We start from the raw sequence: 5,727 nt of genomic DNA, 5'->3' as shown, positions 1-5,727 counted from the left end.
AAGGACTTCACTCAACTAGGCATTTTTAAACTTTTATTATCCCAGAGATATTCAGCGCTTGCCCTACTGAGATTGCCTGTTTAAATATAATAGTATTATAACTTTCTCCTTATTATTCAGGATCAATATATACTTCACTATGAATACATTTTCGTTTAATGTATCTGTTAAAGAACACTTTTACAACATGATCATGTTGGCTATCCTTAACTCATTGGAAATGCAAACATGATTTAAATTGGGCAAGGCACTTGTGTGACAGCTAATCAATGCCTGACTTTGTCCTTAAGTTGTTAGACTGTCAAGGATGAAGCATTTCCATCAGCAAGTAATATTACACCTTTAGATAAGAACCCCCTAACCAAATGTCATGGTGCTTCACCAGCTTTCCTACCTTGAAGGTAAAACACAATCAGCATCACTGAGTGTTCAGTTTCATTGTCCTATATTTTCTTTAATCAGCAAAAAGAAATATTGGGTTAACTCTCCTTTTCAGACCTACCTATTGATTTTTATATCTATATTTTCTTGTCCTTGACTTAGCAGTCAAAAGATATTTGGTCTTTAATTATAAATATAGATTTGAAATATACCAGTCTAATTCATGGGATGGTGTGAATTAACACGATCATAGAGCTTGGAATGGGAAAACATTACCGTTTACTACGTGTATTGCCCAGGGCAACTCGTTTCAATTTTCAAAACCTGCTTTTTTGCATTTCTACTATGATGATAAATAATTCATAGAATGTTCAGCAGTTATAAAGACAGAAAATAGATGGAAAATTACCTAGCAAGGGTTATATTCAGAGAAAAAAACGTAAGTGAATAAATAAAGTTACAAGAAATTTAATAAAGGGGAAAATGCTGCTACATAGGTAACTTTAACCTGTTTTTCCTAAAAGTATTAATCTACATGCTCACATTTCAGTGTGATTATAAATAAAACACTGTATTTTTTTTCAACGTTAACAGAATCAGGCACAGGGACTCAGGATATCAGAATGGCAGACCATTTATGCATGCAGAATGTAGAAGAAATTATCTACCAATCCAACGGATGTAAAGACGTTAAATAATCCTCCTTTATAAACCTTAAAGCCAGATTTCTATATTGCTTTTGCTTGCTTAGATTTATCATTTGTGATCTTGATAATAGATTTTTTAAAAAATCAAAGTATGTTTTGTAAGTCTCAAGGTGAGCTCAAACCCCAAATGAATACAGAGTTAAAATAAAAAAAAAAAAAAAACCTGTTAAAGTAACTCACGGAGCAATTTCCAAACTTGAGATGTGTAATTCATCATGTCAAAATGCCAAGCACCTAGTCCTTCATGGGCCCAGAGTCCAAGGTTGTGAGGATGTGAGGCCTGAGTATCAAGAGCCAGAGGAATGCAGAGATGGCCAGGCAGTTCCCATCTTTGCGTCTAGACAGACAACACATATGGTTCCTGTCACAAGGAAATTTTTAGTGACCATAGAGCCTTCCAAATGGAAATACAGTCACCTTAGACACAAGCAATCTAACTGCAGCAGTTTCTGTCCAGAAAGATACTTGAGTCATTTATAAATCACCCAACACATCCTGACTTTAGTCAGATTTTTACCCATGGATTTCAGAGGCACCGCTTAAAGGTTAAAAAAAGGAAATGGTTGATCAGATAATGAGGAAGGCTGCCTTGAAAGAATGAGGGAGTAGGCAGGCAGAGAAGTTGGGTTGAGAACTTAATGTTTGTGACAGAGTAATTTGAAAATATCAGCACTTACATAAATCCCTTTGTATCTCTTCTGTTAGTCCATAAACATAAACTTACAGGAGATCTCTGTAGCAAAAGTATCAGGCACAGGGCTATGAACAGACATCAATCTAAGCTAAAAACCAGTAGAGTCCATTTCCAGAACCTCTTCCTTGCTTGTTTTCCATTTACTAAACTTCTAGCTTAGCTAACTGTCCATGGAATACACTGTTAATGAAATAAGAAAAGTCAACTGTACTGCAGGAACTTGAAAACAAGCAAATAAACAACAACAAAACCATCCTGAAGTAGTGCTTGCTAATTTACAATGGAAGTTTCAGGGCGAATTTAGAGGACATTAGAAAAAAAAAAAAAAAACAGCAACACTTTAATATGTGTTTTTGATCCCCCGTGTTGTCACAAAGGCGCACACCATGTGATTGACACTGGGGTTGTCAAGGAGAGCATAGAGGAGGAAGCAGGGTTTCTGTTTTTTGTTAAGAAATATGGATACTAAATGACTCATACTCATGCTGACCTGTAAGGTCATGTTTCCTCAGCCCCTCAGCATCGAGTTATCCCCTGATGTGCTGCGTTCGAAATCCAGGCACCAACGCAGGTACCTTAGACAGCATACGTGTACGCTCTGACATGGGGACAGTATCCCAATACCATTTGCTCTAATTTTACCAAGGGATAAGAAGAACTTCTTTCTTAGGGCTTCATTGTACCATAAGGCATTTTTAAAAGGTACATGACCATGTTTCTAAATGGAAATCATCCACTATCAAAATGTACTTATGCGACAATACTTCAAAAAGTGTGTGGGAAACAGAATTGAAAAATAAGGTTACTTTGGTGCAATACTTAATCCATGCATTTTAGTGTTTCTTCAAAATGGGTCATGCCCATTGTGGGAAAACTATACATGGTTTTTAAAATGTAACTGTGCAACATGATTTAATTTTTAATTCTACTTTCCAATGACCTTTTAGAATTATATTCAAATAATAGTCAACTGGTTTTATTTCCCTTTACATAATGAATGTTTCTAATGGTTTAGCTTTAAAATGCATTCATTACATGCACAATTCCTAAGGAATATAGGGATAGGAACTGATTTCACAGGCTTCCAATTTCCTGCAAAAAAAAAAAAAAGCGCAAGGGAAAAATAAGGCACCACTTTTGGGCTTCATATAAGTTTACCTTTAATTGTGAGAAAGCAAAAATTGTGAAGTTTTATTGGAGTAGGAGATGCAGCTACATGAAGTGATCTTACAGGTGGTTCAGTTGAATGCTAACACGGGCAAACCACTCTGCCTTAGAAAAGGGAACCCCCATGCTTGCTTCGGCAGTACGTAAACTAACATTGGAAGGATACAAAGAAGATTAGCATCGCCCCTGTGCAAGGGTGATATGCAAATTCGTGATGTGTTCCTTATGTTTTGGTTGCTCTGGAGCCCCACCCCCCAAAATTAGATCAGATAGACAGAGACCAATAAGGAAAGCTTAGAACAGACAGGAAACAGTCAGCTTGGACTCCCATGCACCTTACTAGGTGCGACACAAAGATTAGTTATTCCTACTAAGGTAGTGAAGATTTCTCTACACATCCCTCCTAAAACTGTTCTGCTCCTCAATTGTTAACATGTTTGAATTATAAACCTGTTTGGACTATCCTAAAATTCACAAAGTTCAGTAAAAATCATGCTTGAATACTATAAGCTGCTAAATATAAAAATGAAAATAGACACGAGACAGCTGAATAGTACCCTATAACCATTTTAAGGTGTCTAGCAGTCGGTTGTGTATAAACTAAAATTCAAATGTCAATGAAGTAGTCACAATATGTGGTTGAGAACTTGGATTTTCTAAACGTATCAGTCACTCAATACCATGCCAATTAACTTCATGATGGTGTAAATTGTTGTTGAAGTTGTGTTGTGGCTTTTCATTGGAGTGGATGATATTCTGCCAGCTCTACTTTCAGATCAGGGATGGTCTCCCAGTGAGACTGTTGAATTTATCTGGACAATCAGATGGTGGACTCTCCGCAGGGTCCATGCCCGCAATGAAGGAATCATGACTGGACATGAACTATACTACTGTAACAATATGGTTGATTCCAATATGGGGGGAGGGCATTTTGGAAGGGTTGGGGGAATCCCAGAGCCTATGAAACTGTCATAAAATGAAATTTTAAAAAAAAAGGAAAAAAAAAAAAAAAAGGAAGCCCTAGACTGCACCAGGAACTTTAGGGCCTTTGTTGCTGTGATGTTTGTAGGACACTTTTGGATAAGGCACAGTCAGCAACGTGGCATTCATCTTAGCTCATAATACTTCAACATCAGTGATTTAGCAAAATTTGTAGCTGCTTCTATTGCCAGCAATTACGATTGAATCCTGCAGTATTGTACTTGCCACTCCAAGCTTAGTGCTAAGCATATTCTACAACATGCATTGATGTTATGCTGTTAAATAAATTTAAATGGAGGTGAAGTGATACCTTCACTTCACCCTATGATTACATAAAAACTAAACTATGTGCCCATGTAAAAGAACACAGCTACACACTCAGTACATTTTAAAGGAAATACATTATTAAGGAAATGATAACTTAGATTTAAATTAAATATTTGAAAGAACCATCCACCCTTTAAATGTTTTATTTAACAAAAACATGAATCATAATTGTGTGCTTACAGTGCACATTAAAATAATGGAGAAACTTTGTAGAAAATACCTTAATTAAATAGGCTAATGGTTCTACATTCCCAGTAAATGCATTTTATACTAGATATTTTATTAGCCAAAATATTGTTTTACACTTTAATAACTCTAAGCTTATTTTGCCATAATAATCAAATTTAGCAGAAGATTATAATACCGGTTATGAGTTCTTAAGAAAATTTTCAGATGAATCATTTGGAAACTACTTTGGAGTTAGCCAAATTAGTAGAATAATATTTGTAAGATAAAATTTACCATCTTGACCATTTTTAGGTATAAAGCTCCTTACTGTTACACTTACCTATTCTGGTGTATACTCAGATGGCAGGACTCTTCAGCTTTCTAAGTATTCAGAGTGTCAAACAACAGTGTATTTTCCTCCTACCCCATCTCTGGCAACCAACTTTCCACTTTTGAGCTCTGAATTTGACCACTGCAGGTACACATTTAAGTCAAATTAATCACTTGAACATATCTTTCAAGTGTCATTTCTGGGTGGCATTTCCTAGTCCACTACTGTTACTTATGTTTATGTTATCCCTGCACTTGTTTCATGATTTTAGGTTTGTATTATCTGCAATTAAAAAGAAATCAACGTGTTTTGGTATTTAGTGTCCCTTATGATTATATATGAGATTTAGGCTATAGTTTCCATTCTTGTAAGTTAGTGATATCTGGATTTTGGTGGTGGTTGCAAGAAGTATACAGAACAACCTTAGGAGTACTGTACTGACACGTGAACAAAGTCTTTCAACCATGAGTTTAAATTCCTTCTACTTCATTATGTATCTTCAAATTTACTCTAGAAATTCCCTGTGGCCTCCTTGGCAGTTGGGATATAGTCCTTGTTGCTCGTATTAATAGTTTGTGGTGAAGGTCTGGGAGTCTTCATGGTTGGGATCCAAGCTTCCTCCTTACCACCTGCTCCACTCTGGAGTGCCCCCCTGCTCCATGCACATGACCTCCTGTTAAGAGGTTGTCAGGATCGCACCCGATTCCCCCCTCATGCATTGGTATAATAGTTTTATTGTTGTTTAGTGCCACTTTGAGTCTGTTGTCTCAACCAGAGCTTCTGCAGTGGATGGAAGAAGTCCAAACACTACTGTGCAGAAACCAACGTCATCGGAAAGACAACCAGAAGCCCTGAGTGGTCCGCGGAAACAGAACAACAATAAATGTCCTTCGGGACCAGGGAAGAGAGCTTTCTCTGGTCCGAGCCTGGCTCCACCTCTGGATCCTCACCCTCCCTCGCAATGACCATCG

General features: G+C 37.0%; 1 non-coding gene across 1 annotated transcript; it reads left to right on the top strand.

The window, feature by feature from the left end:
• The first annotated feature begins 3,075 nt into the window (after positions 1 to 3,075).
• On the top strand, positions 3,076 to 3,180 carry LOC118759149 (U6 spliceosomal RNA). The gene has a single exon (XR_004996003.2). It is a non-coding gene; the product is annotated as a U6 spliceosomal RNA (small nuclear RNA).
• The last annotated feature ends 2,547 nt before the right edge of the window (positions 3,181 to 5,727 follow it).

The sequence above is a fragment of the Ochotona princeps genome, chromosome 10 (assembly GCF_030435755.1).
Source record: "Ochotona princeps isolate mOchPri1 chromosome 10, mOchPri1.hap1, whole genome shotgun sequence".
Classification (NCBI taxonomy): Eukaryota; Metazoa; Chordata; class Mammalia; order Lagomorpha; family Ochotonidae; genus Ochotona; species Ochotona princeps.
Note: the sequence above shows the minus strand (reverse complement) of the source record. Positions and strands in the feature narration are given on the sequence as shown.